This window comes from Ochotona curzoniae, unplaced genomic scaffold (assembly GCF_017591425.1).
Source record: "Ochotona curzoniae isolate NIBS_2020 unplaced genomic scaffold, NIBS_Ocur_1.0 scaffold_4683, whole genome shotgun sequence".
Taxonomy (NCBI): domain Eukaryota; kingdom Metazoa; phylum Chordata; class Mammalia; order Lagomorpha; family Ochotonidae; genus Ochotona; species Ochotona curzoniae.
Window position 1 is genome coordinate 25,193,819 of NW_024467121.1, and position 27,306 is coordinate 25,221,124.

At 37.7% G+C, this 27,306-nt stretch overlaps 1 protein-coding gene and 1 non-coding gene across 7 annotated transcripts in view; both read left to right on the top strand.

Annotated features, from left to right (window-relative positions):
- The window catches only part of RGS7 (regulator of G protein signaling 7), a 355,504-nt gene that overhangs the window by 29,343 nt on the left and 298,855 nt on the right, over nucleotides 1-27,306 (top strand). The window lies entirely within an intron of this gene.
- Nucleotides 8,075-8,181, top strand: LOC121148258. Its single transcript, XR_005882535.1, has one exon. It is a non-coding gene; the product is annotated as a U6 spliceosomal RNA (small nuclear RNA).

Sequence of the window (27,306 nt, forward strand, 5' to 3'; positions counted from 1 at the left end):
ATTGGTGGTATGATTATATAGCTCTGATATTTTAACTATTCCATTGTATAAATCCATTTACAAGTTATCAGTAGATTCCATGTTGGTAATAATTGTTCAGTGCCTCTGGGAACAAACTATCTGAGGTTGGAACACAAAAAATGTGAGCTTTGTTGTTGCTGAGCATTAAGTCTCAATTCACCCATGAAGGGCAGCAGTTGCAGCAGACAATTGAATTTAGGTGGCAGATGTGATGATACCCTGTTTCTCTTGAATTTGTGTAAGTAGGGTATTTAAACAGCAGAATTCTCATGCTTTTGCTTTTTCTTTTTTGATATGAGAAACAAACAAGTGAAACATAAGGTACTAACTGAGCATGATTCACTAAAACAATTTCTAATGTCAGTTGCTGGCTCAGTGTAGAGTTACTTGATTTCTGAAAACATCTGAGCCTACCAATTCATGGTAGTGGGTATGTGTATTTGTGTGACAAAAGTAAATAAGGCTACATTGTCTTTTAAATAATACTTTACAAAGTTCAGTCATTCATAGTTCTGTTTTTGTACACTTGCTATGTATTTCCTGGTGGTGGTGGGGATTATGCTTGAATGAAACATCAAAGAGGTGACAGAGCGATATTGATCCAAAGAAAGGTAGCGGACAGGGGCATTATCCTACAGTGGTACAGTCTGGACAGTTTGAATGCTGGGAGGGAGGGTTTTGATGAGCTGAGTCTGAATAGGTGAAATGGGAGGAAGGTTGGCCTATTGGGAAAAAAAGAAACAAAAACAGGAACGAGCAGATATATGGAGGTTGTAAAGTTCTCTGCTCAGAGAACACTGAGTCTCTGTTGGGCAAAGTATAGATTTTATAAGACATGTGGCTAATCATCAGGGAAGGCAAGTAGGAGGCATTTGAGTTTCAGACCAGTGGTATATTATTCCATAATTCTATAAACTTTATTCTATAATTAGTAAACAAGAATTACATACTGTGAGGGAGAGAAATACTGTAAGAATTCTGTCTTGCTACCCTTTGAACAGATTACAGAAGATTATTTAGGATTATGGTTATTAATTCAGGGTTCAATGAATTCTTTAGGTTTGGTAGTAAACATGTGATAATTTCCAGATATAACTAAAATATAATTAACACCTCCCATTTTTTGTTTTGAATAAATGACAATATTATTGGAGTAATTAAAAAAACTGGCTTGTGATTTTGATACAAAATTTCAATTCTGCTTTTGGAAAGTGAGTCTGGAATGCATATTCAACCTAGGTAGAGATGGGTGGATCCAGAGTGAAGTAGAAGGGAGTTTGAGTTTGAATATGGGTGGGGACTCCGAATTTCTTAGAAACAGAAAGCTGTGAAGATGGAAAACTATTCATGCTGGTTGGATTTTTAAAATAGAGATGCAAATTTATTTTTTCAGTGTGCTTTGAGAGATAGGAAAGGCAGTAATACTGTTGAGATAGCAAAAAGTGACATTGTTATTTTACAATGAAAGATTATGTACCTGTGGTAGTATAATTTAAGGGGAAATAAATACACTTTTCTTATTCCTCAGCTTTTGAATTTAATTTGGAAATAACATGTTGATATGAGATTTAAATGTATATGAAATCTTCATAAAGTTCCTTTTGCCAAAATTATACATCATACCGTCAGTGATACTCAGCGTATCTTTGAATCTCTTGATATATGTCTGAGTTAATAGCAATTGATTTTGCTGTTTTTTTTTTTTTCTGTCCATTCCGGTTTTGTTAACATTGAGTGTTTATATTGATGATGCTAGACAATTGTCCAGTGTGATTTTTATTTTACTTTATATTGTAGACACAGCTACACTTGAATGTTAATGTAATGTTGGAACTTGAAAGACTTCTCCCCACATCACACATCACCCTCTTTTATTATTGCTGCAAAAAGTGCCTGGTTCAACACATCATGTACATGATATATTGTGGCGATGCATTTACTTGACTCTATTAGGCTATCTACTAGTCTCTTAGTTTCTTGAGAAAAGATAAACCGTCTGTCTCTTTTGTGTACTCAGTACTATCCACAGAACCCGGCTCTTAGTATGCCAAGTTTATTGAATTAGCTTACTTATCACAAGCCCAACTACTTGATCCATCACCAGTGTTTCCCAGGGTCTGTATTAGTAGGAACCTGAAATGAAGAGCAGGACTTGGAATCAAACCAAAGCAACCCAATGTTGGTCATGCATATTGCCATATTTCACAGAAGTTACTTTTTAATATATCAAGTTTGCTGATGCTGTGCACTTGGTAAGTCCCAACCAAACCCTGTACTTAGTGTGAGATGTTACAACTAAACTTCTGTTAGTGTTTGGGTTCCTATATTGAGAATAATGTTTAACCTTTTGCCTATATGTATTTTTAGCTGACAGTCTATATCTGAATGATTTACTCTTGGATTATGAACCTTTGGGTGGTGGAGATAGATTTAGAGTACATAGACAAAGGGATTGAACAAGGGGTAGGTATTGTTTGTTAAGAAGGTAAAATGAGTCCCAGTAGTACAAGATGCTTTTGTGCACAGTACACAAGAAAGGACGCCGTAGGTGCAGAAAAACCAGGGGATTTCAAAAGCTGGGATGGCATTGAATTCAGTGTTTACTGCCAAATGTTATCCTCTGCTTCAGCAAGAAAATCATGGTATCTTTAAGATATATCCAATATCCAATAGCAACTGATAAGTGGGCAAGAAAAAGACATGCAAAGCCTTGATAATCCAAAAAGATGTCTATTCAACAGTAAATAATTTTTCTATGATGTTTTATATGCGGCACATTGTTGGAATCCTGCCTGACTTGGCATGTGGTCCCTAGTGTCATGGGTTTCTGGGTGGGATCTTAAGAAGGCTGGCTTAAGAGTTCAAGAATTTATTCAGCTGAAGAATTGGTAGTAGCTTCCTTGAGCCAGATATTTCGAGAACCAAGAAAAGAGCAATGCAGATTGCAAGGGGCAGATCTTTTTTTCTAGTTTTATCTCTACATCATTCTGACAAGTTGTTTGCTAGAAACCACACTGTGTGATGTGCTGTGACTCATACAGTCTGTTAAAGCCAGTGGTTAAAGTCTTAAGAAGTTTGTGTGCTGGTTTTTTAAATAAAAACTTTGTTAGGCATTAGATTATATAAACTTGCAATTTATTGAATTATTTTAAAGGAGTGTAAATACTGAAAACCTATCCATTCTGAAGTATTTTATTGTATTGTTTCATTATCTGCTATTTTGAAAGTGCAACTTCATTTTTAATTGACAGAGAATTGTTGTATATATTTATGGGATCGTTGTGCTTTGATTTGTATATACATTTGCAGAACACTCAAATCAAAGTAATTAGCATATCAATCATTTCACTAACTTGCCTTTTTTTGTGAAGAGAATATTAAAACTGTACATTGCAATGGATAATTTAAATTTATTTCTCCAATCTAATGGAAATTTTGTATTCTTCAATCAATTACTCCCTTCTAACTTGCCTCTGCAAATTGCATTTTTGCTGTATCTATCAGATTGATATTCCTAACTTCCATATGCAAGCAAGATTATACAGTACTTATCTTCCTGGCCCAGCTTCATTTCATGTAACTTGTTGTCTGTCTTTTGATTTCATCCATGTTATCACAAATGGCAGTGTAAGGTGTGTTCACTAAAAGATGCCCGACCCAGTACCTAGAATGTTACCTCACACACAATAGGTGCTCAACAGATTTTATAATAGTGAATAAAGATTATAAGTAAAAATTTGTTTTTCCCCTAAACACAGGATTACTAGATGGTCAACAATCATGTGTGCTCTTCAAATTATTAATGCATTATATATAAATTACTCATGTGTTTCCTCTCTGGGTTCTATAACAAATATGGAATCCTTGAAATCACCTATGTTGATAGTACTTACCCCACAGATATCGACAAACTTATGAACTAGTGCTTGGTTGATTATTTTATTGATTGTCCAAGCTTCACGGTGATGGAGAAAATGTTAACAATGATAGTATGCACTGAAAAGTATATACTTACAGCTGTCGCATTGTAAATGGAAAACATAAGTTCTGTGAATATTGGAAAAATATTAAACTCTCATCTGACTTAGCAGCAACAAGGTTTCTCACTTTGAGAAACAAGTCAAGTTTTGATGTTGATCTTGTAAAACCATTGAAGAAACATTTATAAATTTATTTCAAGACTAGTAAAATCACTCTATTATAAAATGAAGAAAATGCAGACCAATATCCATATTTAGTGTAGATGTAAAAATACTCAGTAGAGTCCTTAACAACTCAAGTGCAACAGCACATTGAAATCATCAAACACCATGACTAAGTGGAATTTATTCCTGTGATGGAAGGATAGCTCAACACCTGAAGCCCATTAATGTGATACATAACACCAAAAGAATAAAGTATAAAAATCAAATGATCACCACACAGCAGGCAGAAAAAAACATTTAACAGAATTTAACCTCCTTCAATAATAAATACTCTGAAAAATTAGTCACAAAAAAGAATTTACCGTAACATAAGAAAAGTTGTATATGAAAAGCTCATCATAATAATGACAAATTTTAAACTTTTCCACTAAAATGAGTGACAAGGAAAGGATGTCCCTGTTGCACGAATTCTTGTCACTTCAGTTCATCGTGGTACTGGATGTTCTAAGTAGAGCACTTAGGTAATGAAAGTAAATGGATAGCATCTAAATTGAAAGTAAGAGTTCAAACTGTGTATTATATGATTTTATAAGTAGAAGACCATGAAGATTCTACTAAAACTCTTAGAACGTAGACAGGACTGTCAAGCAGGAATGACTGATAATATGAAGTGTGTCTCATTGATAATGATAAAAAAAAAACTCATTAGACTCTACACTCAAATATTTGGTACCTCATTGGTTATCAATGTTGTTTTTTAATCAGCCTGCAGTTTGAAATGTGCCTGATATCATGAGATTGGAAGCAGTGGGTGATAGTTATTATCAAACGTGAGACGGTTGACAAGAAAACCTTGCTCTACGACACCTGTGTAGGAGTTGGGAGGACTATTGTAAATTAATCACTAAAAAATTAAAAAGTGTGTGAAGTCAAAACAGTAAAAATTCCTGGTTAGTGAACTTAAATGGTAATGAAATTAGCCATTTTTTAAATTTAAAATGATCTAATGTGAAGCTTCTTTTTTTATTCCTAGGTTGTTTTGTTTTTTTGCCTATTAGATGTATTTCAATTTACAAGCCGATTCCTGCCATTTTTCTGCAGCTCAAGAAATCGTATCAACTTTCATTCCATTGTTTCAATAAAGAAACCTCAGAGCTGTTTTTTATTCCTTTTGTAACTATATTCAAACCATCAGCAGTTATTCTGGCAATAGCTTTAAACTGTTGTGATTCCATCCACAGGAAATCATTTGCACAGCCACTTCATTTGCTGTTGCAGGTTGTGGCAAAGGGCTCCTCCTTGGACCCTGCCTACAGTCTGTGCACCACAGCACAGCCAAAATTATTTTTTAAGCATTTAAAGTAGCTTGTATTTCAGGTTCCTCAAAACTGTTAGTTCATTCTAGGGTTGGCCTGGAGTGACCTCTGGGACCTGGGCTTATTACCCTCTGCTGCTCTGTACCATGAGTGCTTTAGTCTCTGAATGGGGCACAAGATGCTAAGATCCTATCTGCCTCAGGCCCTTTGCATTGGCCCTTCTGTCTTCCTTTGCATATTCATTTCACTCCTAATTGCTCTTCGCTCAAATATGAAGTTTCCAATGAGGACTCACCTGACCACTCACTTTAACCGTGTTCTTTATGTCCCTCCAGCCTTATTTCTAATTCATAATGTATTCTCTTCTTTTTTGATAATATTTACCCTTTATAACATTGTAATTTATTTATTTCTTATGTGTGAAACAGTACATTATTGTTGTAGTCTGATTCTCTCACTAGAATGTAAGCTTCATGTGAGCAGATAACTGGTGTATTCGCTAAAGGTTGCCCAACACAGAACCTAGAATGTTATCTCACGCATAGTAGTTTCTCAACAGATTTCGTGGTAGTGAATAAAGATTAGGAATAAAAATTTGTTCAGTGATTGAGAATGAAAAGCTCCCGTGGTTGGTAATTTACCAGTTAGTGATGTTAATTCCCTAATCAAACATCTTTTGTGAGCCTCAAAGTTAATAATATGCTCAGGAAGACTGAGATGCAATGAAATTAACTGCTGTCACAAAAATTGAAAAAGAAAGAAGGATGAGGAAGAGGGACGGAGGGAAATATCATATTCTTAGGGTTGTGTTTGTGTGCTGTAATAAATCTGTTCTCTTTATAGTAATACAAATGTATACAAAATTTAAAATAACCGCCTATTTGAAAGAGGAAGAGCAGGGAGGGAGGGAGAAAGAGAGAAATAGAATATAAGAATGTCCTTCATGTATTGTTTGATTCCCTATATGCCTGCCACATCTGGGCTGGACTAGGCTAAAGCCAGGTGCCAGGAATTCCATCCTGGTCTCCTTGTGGGGTAGCAGAAGCCCAAGTACGTGCGCTGTTTTTTTTTTGTTTTGTTTTGTTTTGTTTTTTTTTACTGCATTCTCACATACCTAGCTGGGAGCTGGGCAAGAATCAGAACAGCTGGATCTCAAACAGCACTCTGATGTGACGTGCCAGCTCCTAAGTGCTAGCTTAGCCCGATGCTCCACATTGCCAACCCTAGTTTGTCAAACTCTTGATTGTTTTCATAAGAAGTAGAGTGACTGCCAAAATTAGTTTCACACTCTTCTTGTAAGGAATGTTAGTTTTTTGATTCAAAACAAGATGGGCTTTTGAAATTAAGGAAGCAAACATGTTGTCTCCCTTGGGAATATGTCTTTTAAACTTGAAATGGAATTGTGTAGAGGGCAGCATCATTTCATGTGTGGGGAGGGTGCTGATGTGAGTCTCTTATCTTACTCTGGAAGGCTAATATGTTTTTTGTGAACAGAATTGCCATGGTGTTACAGTGTTGTTGGCTGGAGTTCTTAAGGATTCTTTAATTAAATTTAAGAGAATGTGGGCACTGAGTGGGCAGCTTTTGAACTGAGGTAAGCATGGTGGTTCATGATTCTATTCTACTTCAGTGCACATGCTAAATGCAATGTTATAATCTGAGATTAATTTTAGCTTTTGCATTTTTCATGACTTCTTATGCCGGGGAATCAAATGTCACAATCTGTATCCCTTTCCTAAATTTTCAATAAACTGGGACTCCATTGTAGGAAAAGACACTGAAAAATATAGCATTGTAACATGATGTAGGAAAAGACACTGAAAAATATAGCATTGTAACATGATGTTCCTTGAGTCCTTAGCATTCTACCTACTGTACCCATACTGCATTATAGCAGTGATTTAAATGATGAGCTTAGTAAAGATTCCATGTCCAGTTGCCTGTATTTTAAACTCCACATACCACAGCTCTTACAATTTTTATTTTGGTTGTGAACTTTTTTCACAGTAGTGTACAGTGCAATCAGGATGATTTGTGTCCTTTATGGATTTTTTTTAGGTTGTTTATTCACGTTGTTTCCATTTGAGCATTTTTGTACTTTCAATATTGCAGGAAAAGGTTATTGGTAGACAATTCAGTGAAATAGAATGATCAGCATTGAGCTCCCTGTTTGTCTTTATTTTCATTCAGTGATGCCTCACTAACACAGGTGATCATTGTCCTATAATTAGAGAGGATGATGAGTATATAAGAACCAATGAGATAGTTGTTATAAAAACAAGTCTGTGCAATTTAAAAATCACTGACTTTTTTGGGAAAAAATATCTGAATCAATTAGCTTTCCCTTTATAAACCCTCCTTTCTTTGCTAGAGTCTTGTCTGTGTACATTAAACTATGATGACTCACACACAGTAGATCCACTGTAAGTACTTGTGGTGTGAATCAATGAATAGGCTTGGAGAGCATGTTGTAAAAAGCAGCTCAGAGCCATGGTCCAATCTACCAGATTAAGGGTACTTGTTTCCATGCCATGAGAGAAACCTGAGAGGTTTAGCAGCTGTGTAGCCCAGGCTCTCTAAAATGCTCATACTGTGCTCGCTTCAGCAGCACATATACTAAAATTGGGATGACACAGAGAGGATTAACATGGCCCCTGCGCAAGGATGACACGCAAATTCGTGAAGCATTCCATATTTTTCCCTGCAGTTTTAAAAAAATAAATAAAATGCTCACACAGCAGAGTACCGTCCTCTCTGCAGCCCACAGGAAGTAGAACAGCTGATAACAGACTATTTTCTTTGCCCCTCTGTCAGGCCAGTTGCTGTCATCTTGCAGGGCAGATGTACAAAATGAGATGCTTTACTGAGAGATGCTTACATATTCTACAACAGATTATAAACAGAAAGTTACTTTGGGTTTTGCCATTATGTTTGTTAGCGAAGGACAAGTTGGATAAAACTGAAGTATCGAATATTTACAGTTTTAGGTTAATATCTTTGTGGTTTTGGACTAAAAAGCAAAACAAAATCATGGCCATTTTTCTCCTCAAGGGGCTGTAAAGGAGTTGACTGGGAGGCTAGGCTGGCCCTGTTTTTCCATTCTAGTCACTGTGCCCTTTACTGAAAGGCTAAAGAAAACACTTAAATGTTTCCCTCTTCCCCCCAATAGTCTCCTAATCTCCTTAGCAAACATAATGATGCTGTTTCCAAGTGGCATTGTTGCCTGAAACATGCTCTTAAACAAAGTATAAAGATTATTGTCTCCAAATGAATTCCGAATTTCCTTTTATTATGGATGTGTACAACAATGAGCACAAATATTTTAGAATGAAATAAAAATATGGAATGAGGTAAAACCAACTGTCAACATAGAATTGGAATATTCATTGATCACATGTCCTTGTTGCCTCATATTTCTGTAGGCTGAAGCCAAAAGAGGTTGATTTTTTGTGGAGAACACTGGTGCTTAGGACTAGTTGCTCCTCTGGGAAGATATCTCACTCATTCATCCATCCATATAAACCTATTGGTTGCATACCCATTGTGTGTTAGACACAGCAGCTGCTGAGAGACCCAGTAGAGAAACAAATAAACAAAGCTCTTAGCTCATGTGGAATTTCTATTCTTTGATAAAGATGTTATTGCCTTTTACAAATTTTTATTGTTGTCTTAACTGTGCCTAGGAATGTGGTGTAGTGTGCTAATTTGATGCATATGTTTAATATGCAATAGTCAAATCAGTTTGGTTAGCATTTCCATTTCCTTAAATGTTAAAACAATTTTGATTAACATTTAGCAGTTGTAAATAAGTAAGTGGTATACATTCATATATTGATGTAACTCAAGAATAAGACCTGTCAAAAGGCCTGTTGTTTGGTGATTGACTGATAACAAGCTGCCATGCTTGTTTCTCCTTACCTAGATTTTAACAGACATTTGTGGTTTTTAGTTGGTTTGAGTGAGGACCAACAGCTCTTTGAGCAGGTTGTTGATCTGTTTTAGGGGCTGTAGAAGTGTATAAAAAACTCCTACTCACTGACTTTCCTCATTGGTAAGTATCAGGATAATTGAGGCTCTCAAAATAGTCTGATGTTTATTTTAATCTAATATGCATTTGTTGTTTATCTCCAGTTTTGGTTGGTCATGCTGAATTTCCATTAGGTTCTTTTTTCATCACGGCATTATTAATAGGCCAATGAATTAAGTGTGTTTTCCTTCAACCACTTTAAAATTTATCAGGAAGGAGGAGAGAGCGTGCACTTTCAGTGTTCACTCATAATGTTCTCAGGGTCTGTTCTACAAATGACTCATTCAGTAAATTGAAAGTAGGTATTGGACAAGAGTAAGGGCATTTTCTATGGTCACATTTATAACAAAGCTGGAAAAATAATAACTAAACTGTGAGAAGTACAATAAAATCTTCTGATAAAATCTACTCGAGTATAATACACTCAGCGGATGAACAAACGCTGATTTGCCTGCCAAGGGCTATAATTTAATTTGTACAGTCTTCTTCACTTACAAACCATGTCATTACCTTGTTATTGCACAATGGAAGGAAATACCAGGGCCACCTGTCACATCATCTTCTGTCCAAAGCAGATGTCTAACTTGTGTGTATGTACGTGTAAATGTAGTTGTGTGTGTATGTATTAGAAATATGTTTTGTCTGGGGGCAGGAGAGAGAGAGAGAATGAGAATAGTTATTTGTCATTTCTTAGAAAGTAAGTCAGTCTATCCTTCTTAATTCTTATCTGAATCCCATGCATCATGAACTATAAATCATTTCCAGCTTATTTCTACCAGTTGGTTATATGACATCAGAAGAAATTACTTCTCCGTTCTGGCAACTTTTTCCTCTACACAAATGAAAGTTTGTCAGAAGATCTGTATATCCCATCCAGCTACAACATTTAAAAATTTTTTTTCTTCAGGTGACTCATGGGAAAAATCTGCTTCATTTCTCTGCACACCTTTTTTTGTTTTATTAGCCTGACATGTTCATTTTTAAAAGTGGCTGTGTCTGAGCCAGTGAGGGCATGGTTGATCAATGAGTTAGAACTTGATTGAGAAACCTAAGATTGAATATAATGTGGAATTCAGAAGATTTTGGTTACTGTTTAGCCATTTTTTTCCATTAGTAAATTAAAATAAACTAGTCAGTAGTATTAAGAGAACTGTAAACATACATACATTTATAAGTTCATTAAAACTTGGGGAAAATTATCCAGTGAAAGCACTTAAAAACTAAAAGAAATTACCCCCCAAAAGCATGACATGTCTTCAGAAAAAAATTGGCAATTGTACCATTTATAAACAGAAGATTTGTATGTTGTAAAGCGATCATATAAGGTACCAGATAAGATTAATGGCCACATTTGATTGTTAGATAAGAGAACAACTTTTTTTTTTTTTTGGTCAAAGGGTTATATAACATATTGATGAAGATGGCTCCATGGCTTCCATCAGCTGCTTGTATGCCAAAAATGCTGATTCAGAAATCTTGTAAGAGATTATAATATCATAACCATCTTAAAAACACAAGAGAAAAAAGAATGGCAGTTTGATTTGCTTCCTTAAATTTTGCCATTATTTTAATGAATTCACAGTCTTTAGTGAGAATTCTGGCTGTTTTGGATTCCAATATACCTGCAAAATGTGCACTCTCTCATTGTCCATTAGGACAAATCTGGACAACTTGTCATGTTTTTTCCTGCTACCAGTTCATTTGGGTAGATTAACCTCCTTATCCTCCAACCATTGTCTTCAAACATTCAGAGAACTTAAAGAAAAAAAATCTATTTTGTGGATAGATTCTATACACAATGATGATTCTAAATGAATTCTTCAATATCATGGCCTACTAATGAGAGTTGGAGAAGTTTTTAAAAATAGCAAAGTGAGATGCATGGACTTCAATGCTGTATTAAATAATTATTGCATTGATATTCATTTAAATATGATTTTCTTTTCTCCAACAAATGAAACTAGTCTTTCAATGCCTTCAGAATTGTATCTCTTCAATGGTAATGTGAGAACTGTGGCTTATTCTTGAAAACCACTTTCCAGTGGTAATTGAAGGGTCTGTTTTCATTCTGTTGCACAGTTTGTTCACCAGGCCTTCGTATAGGATATGACTGAATGGAAAGACCTGGAAAAGAAGCTTATGGAAAGATGCTTGGCACCATATATCATTGGGAAACAAAGAGGCCACTATGTGCCTATTAGAATAACCAAAATTAGAACACTGGAAACGCTAAACATTGAGAAGATATAGGTAGAGCATCAGGAACCCTTTTGTGGTGATAGAAATGTAAAATTGTACGGCCGCTTTGAAATACAGTTTGATAATTTTTTACAAAGCCAAGCATCCTCGCACCACACAATATAGCCATTGAACTCCTTGGCATAATCCAAAGGAGTTGGAGGGCTGTGTCCAAACAATAATGAATGCACAAATGTTTATAGCAGCTTTACCCAGAATTTTCGAAATTTGGAAATCTAGGTCTCTTTAAATAAATGAATGGATAAAAATTGTGGAGCACCCAAATGCTAATATTTGATGTTATTTGGTTTAACAATAAATGTGCTGTCAAACTATTTTGGCACAAAGGTATCATTAAAATAAATAAATAAATAAGATAATGCAATACATTATTCCAGCTTTTTGACACTTTAGGAAAGTCAAAACTATAAACACAATCTAATAGATACTGGCATGCAGGGGTGAGGGAGGAGAGGGAATAAAAAAATAGAGCACAGAGGATTTTAGGTCAGTAAAAATACCCTGCACAATACTGTAATGATGACTATCCATCATTATGTGTGTGTTTAAATCCCTGCAATGCACAGCACCAAGAGGGAGCCCTACTGCCAGCAGTGGACCTTGGGTAATTACCTTTGTGCGTTTGGGTTTCTTGCCGTTCATGAAGGTAGCCCTTTGACAAAGGATGTTGATAGTAGGAAAATTAGGGGGAATGCAGGGAGTAAATGGTTAGACTTTGTATTTCATATGATTGTGAACCTAAGACTACAAAATTGTTATTTTATCAACTGTCCCATGAAACTGGGAGAGTATTAAATGATGTTTCAGTGTGCCTAGTTAAGAAATAAAATGAAGGGCTCTTTTATTACACGTACATGTAATTGTTATCTGTTGATTTGCAAATAGGAGCATAAATAGATTTTAGGAATGAAAGTTGACAATCTGGTTTGAAATTTGGAGTGGATTGGATCTCATTGTCTTTTCCGTTTCTTGCAAAAGATTTTGGATATGTAGTGATACTCATTTCAAATCACTTCCTAAATATTCTAGTTGCCATAGCAGCCAAAGCTGATGATGGAATTTATACACAAGGTTCTCAAATGAGACTTGCCAAGAAAGTCTTTTGGATTTTTTAATAGCTGTATTTTTTCATAACTTACCTTCAAAAAATTACTTAGATGTTTTTTCTGTGTGTTCTAGGCAATACAATGGTAGTATTTTGGAGGCTAATATGTACGTATTATCAGAGTGATGCACATGGTATACTCTGTGATAGCAGGGCAGAATGACAGTCACTTTTCTTGATGATTTGGGGACTGCTAACGAGCCTAGAAGGACCAGGGTTAGAAAGGGAGGCCCAAGAGTTAGAATTGTAGTGGCTTATGTTGGTGACTTTTCTTTCTGTCTCTTGAACATTAACATTTCTTTGGGACTTACTCTATGTACAAGCTGGTACACAACAGAATTGATATTAAAATGGATGAGCAGTACTCCTCATGCCTGCCGGTATTACTGTGCCTGCTCTCCTCTGCCCTAGAGACATCATTTTGCAGAATCTTGTTCTTTCAGTGTTGAGTTAGGTGATGGTGAATGTGCCCCCAGATGTAAAAGGCACAGCTCCGTTGAAGCCTTACTCCATTGGTTGTGTATTTATTTTCAAGAAGCTTATCTTAATGTAGTTATAATATTATGAAAGAAATAAAAATAGTTGGTATACTCTTTCTCCATGACCATGTGATCTTGTAAAATTGGATGTAGTTGTTTTGGAGACTTTTGTAGGGACTTAACTTTCAGTGATATTGCTAATTCCAGTTATTAGCCGGCATGATTAACCTGTGATGGGTGTTGATTCAAGTGTTTTCTTAATGTTTGACAAACATGGGGAGGAATTGATTTCTCTCCGGGAAGAATTTTTATAAGATATTTATTTGATCTACCCTTTGTAGTCTCCAGAGTTCTCCCTGGTAGCATGTCTTGGTTTAATTTAGTTTAAGCTATAAGAGGGTATATGGATTGTGCTGAGTGCTGTAAGGCAATAATTGCAGGTGCCATAAGGAAGACCTGGTTTATTTGGAGAAGTGAGGGAGTAAATGTAACAATCAGGAAACAATCAGGAAAGCCCTGGGTTTGATGAACATACTTTGTTGCAGGTTTTCTAATATAATACAAGTGTTATGGTTAAGATCTTCATACATAAGAGCCCACTCATTCTCTCTCTCTCTCACACACACACACACACACACACACACACACACACACACACACACCCTCCACAGAAGGTAGCTGGTGAGTTTTCAGTATGTAGAGTCCTGAACAAAGGAATTGGGGAGAGGGAGCATGTGTGAAGACAGAGTTGTTTTTCTCATTTGATTTTTATGTAAACATTTTTTAAAGCAATGTAGTTTTCACAAGGAATAAATTGAGGAACTTCTGCTGTAACTCTTTGGATTCCTTTGTGGTTATCTTGCTCTTTGATTTTGGTGTTGAACTGTCAGTGCTAAGGCTAGAATTGCACATTGTCCATTTATGTTATGCTGACCCCAACTTGTGGGCCTTGTGGTTTTTGGATGGGTTTGTGTCTTTTCCAAGGCCTATTGACCAGGGGTTATACTTGCTTGTTTATTGCTACATTCCTAGCACCAAGCAAAGTAGCTGCTTAATATGTTGCATAAATAAGGGTCAGGTTGTTTTGAATGTGACCTATACGTTTAAGTGATCTGTATTTATAACAGATTGCCCTGCCATTTTTTTAAAAGAAAAATCTATATCTATTTATTCATCTGAAAGTCAGAGTTAGAAGAGACATCTATCAGTTCAGTGGCCAGGCCTGGACCAGGTGGCACCCAGGAGGCAAGTAGCTTTTTCCTGGTTCCACATGAGTGGCAGGGGTGCAAACATTAGGACTGTCTGTTGCTTTTCCAAGGCCATTAACAGGAAGCTGGGATGTCGCTGTTATAGGAGTTGACTGTAACCACTGTATCACATCACCAGTCCCTGTTCTATAATTTTAAATAGTTTCCTTTACATCAGAATTCCATGCTGACATTGGATTTCATTAGGTTGGAGTTCACTGAATCATGTGATTAGAAATTTTTTGAGTTGGGCTCGGCATGATGGCACTGTGGTTAAGGTCCTCGCCTTGCATGCCCGGGATCCCATATGGGTGCTGGTTCTAATCCTGGTGGCCCGGCATCCCATCCAGCTCCCTGCCTGTGGCCTGGGAAAGCAGTGGAGGACAGCCCAAAGCTTTGGGACTCTGCACCCGCGTGGGAGACCCGGAAGAGACTCCTGGCTTCGAACCGGCATAGCATTGAATGGAAGATCTTCCTCTCTGTCTCTCCTCTCTGTATATCCGCCTTTCCAATAAAAGTAAAATAAATCTTTTTTTTTAAATTTTAATAATCTTAGTTTATTAGGGTACAAAGGTTCAATGGCTACAGGGTGAAAGTGGGTAATATCATTGTTTCCACACTAATATAATCATTTTGCCCTGTATCTGGGGTTAGGGGAGTAACAAAGGGAAAAGCCCCACCCAACCTCCCACCCATCCCCAATCCCCAACATGAGGCGCTCTCCAAGGGTCCTGCTCAAGCAGTTTTGATAGCTCATCAGTTCTGGATTGCTGCCAATCTCACACCGTCCCAACCGCAATGAAGCCTATTCAGAGTCCACTGGCTGACAGTCTCTTGATGGTAGGGGTTCCAAGATCAGCAGTTCAGTTGGAGAGATATCCAAAGAAACTTCATCTGAGTTGATCCCAGATCTGATTCTTGAGTGAGTTTGCTAGTACAGACTCTAACACCATTCGTCACACCAACCAGCTTATGCATATGCTGGTCGTTGCGATTGCTGGGTCCGTTCGGTTTCCAGCCCCGTCTTCCTCGTGAACCAACGGGTGTTGTTGTCCAGCTCGATCCTACCCACTTCATACTCGGTCTTCATGCAAACCAGTTGGAGCTGCAGCCTAGTTGGGGCGATTCCCCAAAACCCCTACCAGTTCTGCCCCCTACCCTGGTTGCCATGCTTGCCAGTATGTACCGCAGGCTTGTCCAGTCTGTCCCACATCCCATTTAACTCTCGCACACATCAATGGACATTGAAGCCTAGTTCAATCCAACCAACCTACTATCCAGCCCATACACCTACTGGCAGGTGCCTTTCTGTCTAGCCGCCCCTGCTCCTAGCCTGGTTTTCATGCTGTCCAGTGAGGGTGGTAATCCTGAGGGAGGTGCCCACTATTTCCCTACTAGGCCACACCCACTCCCAGATTATGCAGTCTCCAGGTGGTTTTGGCATTTAACTTGACAGAATTAGCTCCCAGTACCAGCCTCTGCCAGCTAATGCTGTGGCTAAGCCCAAACACCCCTCAACCCATTCTAATTTTTACCCGCACCTGTCAGAACAGTCAGCTCACCGTGAGGCCCACGGGTGCTATAGCCCTGCCTAGTCTGAACTGCCCCCATCCCTATTCACACTTAACAATGGAAATAGAAAAAAAATTTCTTTTGAGTTAAAGAAAAATAATGTGGTATTTTAAAAAATTTGTAAATGGAACAAATATTTAAGATTCAGAACTCTCAGAAACCTTAAAATGACCAGCTGTATCTGTTCATATTTACTTGCTTTATGTTATATAGTTGATTGCATGGCTACTTTGAATGAAATAGAGTAAAAGGAATTGATCCAGGACAAATTAAGTAACTTACTGAGCAGATGGATTATGGTTGTAGCAAAAATCATGAACTTTGAGGAACCCAGATCTTATTCATATGTCCAGTTGATACTTTGAAGATTGTCCAGCCTATTTTATGTTCTATGGGATGGGAGATTTTTCATGCTACAAGATCATAGATTCAGGAAACTTCTTTACTGCATTATTCATACAATTTTGTTGAATCTTTTCCATAATGGAAAGAAATATAATATGTGAATCTTCACCGTGAGTTACACCAAATTGTGTCTCAAGTAGTTTGCTTTGTTCTTTGTTCTACTGCTGTGATTAATCATAACTAATAGACAGCTGAGATGTTAATAATTTTAAACATTATCCATTCACAAGAATTGAGCAAGGGGAATTCAGTTTAATGTAAAAGAGTGGATAAACAAGTGACTCTTGTCCTCCACACACGTTAGCATTTTGAGTGAGATAAAATCTGGCAAAACTCAAGCCTGTTTGTTTTTATGAGGGTATTTTAGATGTAAAAAGTTTCCTCTTTAATATTAAAGAAAACCATCAGTTTGGTAAAAGAGTTGCCAAAACTGTGACTTTAAAAACTCAACTAATTGAAACAAATTCAACTGGAGTTGATACATATATATATTTAGCTCAGGAAGCTAGTTATTAATTTGTCTTTCCTGCCTGTTACCTTACTGCATGACAGATTTCATCATTCCCATAATTACAGAAAATATCCAAAATGAGGCAGTGTTCACAGACACCTGCAGCCAGAGTCCCACAGAGCACTGTCTGAAAACAGCTTCATTCCTATGCAGACCGCAGGCTGGCGCAGGGCTGGTGAGGGACAGAGTTAGAAGATAACAGTTGTTCTGTTGGTTGCTGTGGCAATGGCCCCAAACTGTTAGCACTCAAGAGACGAACACCTCACGCCCATTTGTATGAAGCAGAAATGACTTGAGATGAGTATGCTGGAGTCCAGATATATTTTAAAATAGCAGTTCCACCAAGGAACGTCTAGTCCAGTTACATGAAGCAGGGTGATATTATTATTTTTTTAATAGGGTGACCTTTTTTTTAATGTCACTTGACTTTCTAATCACCATTTCCAATAACCGTCTCTCAGTGCTGAGCCTCCTGACCTTGGCACAGCATTTAGCACACTTGTTGGCACACTTAGCTTCTCTGTGCAACTGGAATCAGAGCCTGCATTTCTATTTGAGTATTCATGTCCTGTTGGAGACCAGCATTCTTACTCTTCTTTTCTTTTTAAAATTTATTTTGAATTTTATGGTTCAATTCCATAGCCTGGGATTTCCTCACCCCTAAATTCCAACTCACCAACTGATTATTCTCATATTATTACAATAGTGTAGTTCTTCATAGGCAGTCATAAGTCTATCAGTCTGTTATTTAAGTGTGGCCTGACATTGCAGGAACAGACAATGTCAAACAGTCCAGCATCCCATTGTCTAGATATGTCCGACAGTTTCACTGGGAGTCCATCTTTGATTTGGAAGTAGGGGTGCATACTGCATTGTATCTTCACATCTGAATACGATAGTCTCTATTATACCATCACTATTCGAGCCCTTAAATGAGAAGTAAGGAAACACAGTCAACAATAGGTATGAAATTAAAACAAAAACCTACAGCACCATGGAGTCGAAAAACACACCACTGAATGACTGATGGTGGGTGAAGAAAAGAAAACACGAAAGCCTCTTGGGTAAAATGATGCCACCGTGCAATCCATGTGCCAGCGATGAATTTGACAAGAGTAAGGAAACTATTTGGAAGAAATGAAACTGTTTCTTCTGCCGTGATTTTCCAATCTCTTCTCCTGTCCTTTGTTTCTGACCCCTTTGCATCCTTTCTTCTTCTCTTTCCGTGTCTCATCATTATCGGACTGCCTCTGCTATCTGGCTAGATGATTCCTAAATCCGTGTCACCAGCCCAATCTTCTTAATTTGCAAATTCACATTTCTAGTGACTAGTTGATGTTCTTTTTAAGACTGTAGACACCTACATTTAAAACAACTTTCTCATCGCTCTCCCTCAACTTTTGTTAATTGTGCAGATCTCTAACTCAGCACCCACAGTTGAATCTTCAAGGTGTCTTTCAAATGATTGAGTCTTATGATCTATACTCACATCCATTATGTCCTTACCTTTGTCAGTAATAGCCCACTTTGTCACAATAGCCCATAGCCTCTAATCCGTTTCAGAAATGTCTTTTGGAGTAAACTCAAAAACATAGTTCCAACTAGATTCTTTGTGGAAATCAAAACACATGCTGTAAGCGTATCTAACTATGACATTGAGGTTCCTTTTTAAAAAAAGTATTATTGTTTTTTGATACAATTTAGTTCACACTGGGCTCTCCCTTGCCCTTTGCCCCTTCCCCAAGTTCCCTCCCCTCCACTCTGTGCTCCCCTGAAGTTTCACAATGTGTGTCTTTCGTGAATTTTCCTAAGTCCATCATGCTACTATTGGGGTGTGTCCCAACCATGTAGGAGACTGTCATTTCCTTGTGAGTTCATTCTTGTATCATAGGGCTCTAATGTAGCTACAATGAGGATTAGATCTTTGTTATTATCGGCAGTACCAATAACAGTGAAAAAAGGGATATTGACCATCTCAGGTGATTGTAAAAAATCAGCCTCTTATGGATGGTTGATTAATGAATTACATCACAAGATCTTGTTACAGAAGGTACGGGTAAGTATGAAGTGGCACAGAGTAAGATTCACATATAATATCCCTATATTTGACATTTTATTATCTTATATTAGAGCAAACATGATATCTTTTTGGATTTTTGACCTTTTGGGATTGGTTCATTTCCCTTAGCATACTGGTCTCTGGCTTGGCCCATTTGGCCACAAAGTATTTCATTTTCATTTTTTAAATAGCCAAGTAGTATTCCATAGTGTAGCTGAACCACAGTTTCTTTATCCAGTCCTCTGTTAATGGGCATTTAGGTTGCTTTCATGTTCTTGCGATTGTTGATTGTGCTGCAGTGAACATTGGGGAGCATGTTGCTTTCTCATGTAACAAGTCTTTTGGATATATTCCTAGAAGTGATATTGCTGGGTCATATGGTAGGTGAATTTTTAACTGCCTAATTGTTCTCCATACTGACTTCCATAGTGGCTGCACCAGCCTGCATTCCCACCAGCAGTGGAGTACGGTTCCTGTTTCTCTGCAACCTCACCAGCAGGTGTTGTTGGTAGTTTTCTGTATATGGGCAATTCTTTCTGGCATTAAGTGGAACCTCTGTGTTGTTTTTATTTGAATTTCCCTTATTGCCAGAGAGCTTGAACATTTTTTCATGCGTCCGTTAGCCATTTGAATTTGTTCTTTTGGAAAGTGTTTGCCCATTTCTTGACTGGTTTGTGTTTTAATCTCAGTCCAGTGTCCGTTTGCTGCCATACACCCTAGTTTTCTGAATCCTTCCCAGATGGTTTGTGTTTTCTCACCAACATTTCCCCTTTGCTTCCAACCATGTATATCTGTACATTTTTAAATGTCATCTGTCTTTCTTAAAACATAATGTTATGAATTATAAAAATTATCTTACAGAAACTTTAGGACAATATAAAAAAGTCATAGGAAGGAATTAAAATTATCAAATAATCAAGCTACCCAGATATAAGAACTGCTATATCATTTCCATTTTTTAAAATTTCAGACACAAATCTTTATTTGCGAAGGGACCAGGTGAGCAGGGTAAGGAGAGGGAAGGGGAAAGCACCTCCCTGGAGAAAGCCAGGAGGTAGGGTGCCTCTTGAAAGGAGGCAGGGAGAGAGAGATACCAATGGTTTGAGGAAGGGTTTGGGGATTTTAAGCGTTTCCTGACACCTCCTTGTTGGGTGGCAACTTACATGTAAAAGGTTCCCCATTGGTGGTGTCTTAACCAGTTACATTTCCATTTATTGTTATTGATGTTTATACACCCCACAAAAAAAGTTTTTTTTAAAGAGTTATTTGTTTTTACTGGAAAATCAGATTTACAGAGAGAGGGAGAGACAGATAAGCTTCCATCCCCAGTGGCCGCAACAGTCTGAACTGAGTTGAGTTGATCTGAAGCCAGGATCCAGGAGCCTCCTCTGGATCTTCTATGTGGTTCAGAGTTCTAAGCCTTTGGGCCATCCTCCACTGCTTTCTCAGGCCACAAGCAAGGAGTTGGATGGGAACTGAAACAGCCGGAACATGAAGTGGTGCCCATATGGGACCCTGGCGCATGCAAAGCAAGGTCTTTAGCCACCAGACAACCATGTCAGGTGCAGAACAAAGTGTTTTGAAATTAAGAAGTGCTTGGGCTGGCAAGGTGGTCCTGATACCCAAGTGTGGACTTGAAATTTTGTGTTCTTAACCCTTCTAAAGGTATTTGGATAGTAAGCCAGTGGATGATATCTCTTTCTCTTGTTTTTTTATTTTTCCTCTACCTCTGTGTCCTGGTGTCTCAAAATAATAATAAAAAATTAAATTATTCTTTTCCTTTAAACATTCAAGGTCATTGTCTGTGTACTATCTGTTTTATGGCACACAGCTTTTTTCTTGGGGTGAGAAATGTTTGAAATCAGTTGAATGTTTGGACATGGCAGGGTACCTGGCTTGTCAATGGATCCATTCACTCAGGGCTTGTGTGCTTACCACTATTTCTCAGGCAGTGATACTGTGCACAGTTCCAGTCCTCTCTCCTGCACTGAACTGTTGGATTAGCAGGGCCTTCTGTCATCTCCACTGTGTGCTTTGTGGTTGAATAAATGGAAGAGTATATGGAAACCCACAATCCTCAACCTCCTCCCTAAAACCCACTACATGAGCCTGGACAATGCTTGTTAAGATCACATCTGTTTCTAGGGAGCAGTTTATTTCTTTAATTATCTTTTTACATCTTCCATTTATTTGGGGGCACTTCTTCCTGTTGGAATCTATGGAAGCAACAATGTGGATTCGAGAGGACTCATCACAGTTTCTGGTTGTCAGTGGTTGTATTACACCCAGATATAGAGCACTTATTGCTTTGGTTGGAATGTTGAGAAATTTTGAGCTTAAAGGAGGATGGCAAATCTTGATCCTTTCTTTCTTTACGTTGGCAATATTAAATGCATTTTAGGCAAAACACTATTTTCTGCCCTAATTGTGATCCTTAGTTAAAGCTTCAAAAGTTGGTGACTAGTAGAAATTCTCCAGGATTCTCTGTTAACCTTTCCAGGATTCACTGTTAACTTATCACTTGCTTTTCTTTTATTTTTTTTCCTAGAGGTTTAAGAATTATAAGCCAGATATTGAGAAAACTGCCTCCAAATCTGTTAAGACTTGCTGCAGTGGTCTCTTTGTGAGATTAATCTTGATGTCTCAAATGAATTTGTCGTAAGGTCTCACTGCTTTGCATTCTTATATCACTTGGATTTATTTTTATCTCAAAGTGAGAGTTTGGACTATCCAATGTGTCTGTTTTGGTGTATATTTATTCCCTTTGTGAACCTTAATTCCTTAAGGACAGTGAAGTGCCTTGCTGTCCTTATTTTGTTGCTATAAATTCTATAAACCTGAGAAATAGGTAAGTTAAGTAATAATAAAATATTGAGTGTTCATTCTATATAGCCTATGTGTTTCATATTATTCTTGGGTCACTTTATAATGCTGTTAGTTTTAGATTAAGTTCGTACATACCTGTAAATCTCCTTTAAGGTTTTAACACCGTATTAAGAAATAGAATTTCTTTGTACAGATGGTTGTAAATGACGTGTTTGTAATCCATTGAGCCATTCCATGGATTGTGTTTTGTTATCCTTATTGACTGCTGAGAAAATTCAAGTTTGACGATAATATATTAATTACATAGATTTACCCAGCTTCACAATGACAGGTCCATTGGATCATTAAGGCTTTTGGGTATGATCTCATTTTACTCACCTCACTTCACCCTACCCTCCACCTTTGGAAATTTTATGCTGTTGTTCAACTAATGTGCTATTGAGCAGATTGTTTATTATTGTAGGAGGGTTCTAAGTAACCTAACTTGAGACAAAATAGAATAAAATTTATTTCCTACCAAACATAAATAGAAATGAATCAAATTTTTTATTTATTTATTTTTTTGGTGAATCTCAGTGAGATGAAGAGAGATGTGGATCTCAGGTAACCAGGATAAATTTTTTTTATGGTAATGCTACATTTTGATATGTTTTTCTTTAGAAAAATTATGCGTTGTGAAAATTCAGTCTTAACTAGTGGACCGTGTCTGAAGGGGGTTTGTACTCAGTTGTTGGAATATCACTAAATTTTCAAACCATTTGAATCACATATCAGTTCTGCTGTGTTCCTTCTTGATCTCACCTGTAGCAGTTTTGGACGAGCCATCACTACAGATAAAGCATAGACTTCTCATTTACTAATGCCTGTAGCTGTAAAACCCACTCACCAATGTGGCATTTGAATTTAGGAGATTTGCATGCATATGTGAACCTAATCAGAATAAAAAAATACTGAGATGGAAAATGCAAACTGCTTAAGTTTTGCATTAATTCAAACAATACAGCTTTTGTAGAGATGAGAGAGTTCATAAAAGATGATTCCCTCCAAGCTAGAGCAAGTGATAGAGGCAAGGTCCAGGAAGATATGTGTAGGGAGCTACAGATTTTTGAATTGACTGCTGTTGGTGGAGCTCTAGACTCTGGTCTCAAAGAAAAGCAGTAGCTGGATTGTGGAGGGTCTGTGTGCCAAGTGTCTCCTGGAAAGGCTCACATGAATTCTCTCAGCTGTAGGAATGCTCTGAGAGCAGGGCACTTAGTTAGAGCAAAGAATTGGTTCCACGACCTATTTTGCAAGTTAGGGCTTATACAGTTGCAACAAATGGTTTGGCCATTTGCAGTGTCTAATAGGATTTATACATGTGGCATTCATAACTTTATGAAAAAACTGTATTATTTTTAAACACCTGTGTTAATTCATATTCCCACCAACAGTGTATTAGGTTTCCTTTGGAAAGGGTGTGTGTGTGTGTGTGTGTTTAGGGAGTAGGATCCAATAATAAGTACCCAAATGCAGTCAGGTGAAGGTCATTGGTTCTGGTGTTCCACAGAACAGTAGTAATTATAGACTACAATAAAGGATGTAGAGTCTTCTTGAGCTTCTATGATTTGTTCATGCTGTGTATTTGCACTGATATATCCTGGAAGATATGCACCTATTTCAATTTCAAATTTTAACATTATTTGTGATAAAAATAATCAAATGCACATCTTAAACATACATAATTTTCATGTCAAAGTCATCACAATAAAGTTGTTAAAAAGTGAACCCAAAAACTTGTGCATGGATTTAAAATTTTTTTTGCATCAAAATAAACGTACTTTTTAAAAATCCCATTTTCCTCACAGTATTTGAAATACACCTGTAAAGCCATCGAGCAGACTGGTGGTTAGATGCTGGCTTTTATTCAGCCTCAGAAGGACTTAGTTACTGGGAGGCAATGACCTTGTGATAACGGTGCCCCAGAAACTTTACCTCTCAACGAGGAGTTGGGAGTAAAATGATGCTTGAGCCCCATCCCTATAATCCATTGTGGAACATAAGCTCTAGAATCTGAATGACTTTTATGGTTTTCTCTTTCTTGACCAGGATAAAATAATGAGAATTTTCAATATTTTAAAAGTGGATTTGTTCTCTTATCAGGTTTGTAATGATTGGGAGTCCTCAGTTCATGGTCAGACTTTGTGACTTCAGTTCTGTTTTCCCATTAGCTGATACCCTTGAGTCCTTCAGCAATGCAGACTTCCATCTGGGATGTCTGAGGATCAGAGGGAAAATTCCTTTCCTTTCTATACTTAAGCATTTCATGTGGATTTGGATGGATTTTGGTGGAGGATCTCTTGAACTCTCCGGACTCCTCATGACTCACAGAAAGCCTTCTCCAAGGGCAATCCCCTGGCATTGCCCACTTAGAAACTAGGAGCATGAACAGAGGCTTTATGGAGTGGGACTAGCCTGCAATCCTGACTGTTCCTGGCACCAGCCATGTTACTGCAGGCAACTTACTTTACCTCTCTCAGCTTTCGCACATGTAAAATGGACATGCTACTTTCTTTCTGCATAATGAAATCAATACTTCGCTACAAAAAATATGTTCTGTCAATATTTATGTGCTTTAAATTGCCAACAATTTACAATAAATTGTGGATTTTTTCACTATTTCTCCTACATTTCTAACCTTACATAAAAAAAAAAATGTTAATTGATTTGCAACTGCATGTCCCCATCTTTTTTTTTTTAGGAGAGTCTCACTTTTATATAATTTCTGTAATGTCATATATCTTGATTTTCTTCATCAGAAAATGTCTCTGTCATGTATTCTCAAGCTTGACAGTTCTTTGCTTTAGAATAGGGCTAGAATCTGATTCCCAGCAGTGCATATGGTATTTATCCAGGAGAAGTCCGTGTGCTCTGTGAGTCCTGTAGGTGTCCACAGCATTGAGAATAACCAAACAGGTCCTTCTTCGCCTTGTTACATAAGGCAGAACACCTTGTAGGTTGCAGAAAAACAGAACTGGGAAAACAGAGCCAGAAACTGAAATGTCATATGCTCCGTTGATGATCTCATTGCTACTCATCCTTCACACCCTGAGCACAGGGTTCCAACCTTCCCTGAAATTCATTATGCTAATGGGCAGAAGCTGCTCCTTTTGTGCTCAGACTCCTGGGTGCATCATGGCTTATCTCAGCATCCATAGATTTAGAATAGATTTGTGGCAAGTGCATTTGTTGGTGTCCAGCAGCTTTTAACAAATATTTTGGTCATATGTGCTTTAAGCCTTCTGGACGTGTTATTCTATTAAGACATGCAGAAATCTATATAGTGCAGGATTTCATAAGAGTGCTTTCACTCTGTGCTTTGTACAGAAATGACATTGAAGTCTAGATGCCCTCTGTAGTGGGTGGTGGATGTCACCAAACCCAACAGGAGAGCAGCAGGTGGTATGTTGATGTGGCTGTGAAGCCCCTTTAATGATACTATTCTTCTTTGAGCAATGTGGCATAACCAGAGACTTCTGGAAAATTACAGAAATTGGGCTGGCAGCAGCAAACCACAGGGGGCTGGCTACTGTTCAGGAAGCCAGAAAGACCTAAGAGAAAGCTCCTAATATGAGCCAGATGGAGAAGAGGAGAGGGAGCTTAGAGTCTGAATCAGAGTGAGTCCAAATGAGACCGGTTTAATAGGATGTCTGACTGAATAAGAGAAAAATCTGTGGATTGGTTTGTTGATGGGAATAACACAATTTTGCATCCCTCTGCTCCATCTCCTTTGAATAGTAGGGATTCTTCCTAGTAGTTTTTTGTCAGATTTGGATGGGAGGAATGGAAGTGCAATAAATAATCTCACACACCTTTATTCGAGTTGAAGAAGGAAGTCAGCATGTAGCTTGCAATGTGGTGTGATACTCCTAGTTTTATCATGAAGAAGCAGTCTAGGATTATCTAAGTTTCTTAGTTATCTGATCGCTTGTAAAATAAACCACTCCATATCAATGATTTTGTGACTTTAGGTATAGGAATAGGTAACAAAGTAGGTAAAGTTTTCTTGAAAAGAAGTGGAGGTGATTTGGGGTGAACATGAGAAGTGGAGAATTAAGTGAGTTAAAGAGCATCCTTGTAAGGATTTATCATTTTGAATATAGTGCCACAAGAAATTGGAAAAACATTCAAAAGTGTTCCATGAGTGGGTGTTGGAGTGTATTGAGTAGAGTTGATGCCTATGACATCATCATTCTATATGGCTTTCAGTTTGTGTCCCAGCTGCTCCATTTTCTACCCAGCTCTCTGATAATGGCCTTGGAAAAGCAGCAGAAGATATCTCTGGAGTTTGGGTTCCTGGAACTCATATGGGAGACCTGAATGAAGCTTCTGCTGCTGGCTTTGGTCTGACCTAGAAGAGGCTATAAGGGCTATCGTGGGAGTAACTGGCAGATGAAAGGTCTGTCTCCCTCTTCACTCTTTTTTAAACACTTTTGAAAGAAATAGATGGGGCTCCCCACCCTAGGGATATGCAGCCAGTAGGATGGAACACTAGTGGAAGGCAGGCTCTGTGAAGTTTCCTGCCCCTTGTCTAATCCCAGCAGCCCTGCTTCCCTTCTAGCTCCCTGCTTTTGGGCTGGGAAAGCAGTTGAGGACAGTCCAAAGTCTTGGACCCTGCACTCACGTGGGCGACCCAGAAGAGGATCCAGGCTCCTGGCTCTAGATTGACTTAGCTCTGGCCATTGCGGCCGCTTGGGGAGTGAATCAGTGGATGGAAGACCTTCCTCTCTGTCTCTCCTCCTCTCTGTATATCTAACTTTAAAAAAATTTCTTCAGTAAGCAGTGCAAACACCCTTGAAACACATGAAAAAAGCAAAAAACAAACAAACAAAAAACCCTTAGAAAGTGTTAGAGAGAAATACAAAATATAAAGTATCAGCATAGCAGTATAATGCACAAAGGAGAATCAAATATAAATTTAGTTCTAAAATGTATGATAGCCACAAAAAAAAAAGAGAAAAAAGCTCAATGGACAGGTTAATAGCAGAATGCAGTAGGCAGAGGAAAGAAGCAATGATCAAGAGGATAGAATTATTAGAAATTAGTCTGAAAACAGGGAGAACAGGGAAAAGTTAAATGAACATACTTGAGGACCTATAGAGCTATAAAAAAGATATCCATCTTTCATGTCTTCAGGGTCTTGTTAAGAAGAAGAGAAAAAGGGATGAAAAGCACTTAGCAAAATAATGGCCTTAAACTTCTCAAATTTGGTCTTAAAAAAAAAAATTTGGTCTTAAATAAATAACTAGGGCCTGGCATTGTGGCCTAGTGGAAAGAGCCATGAACAGGGCTTTTGGC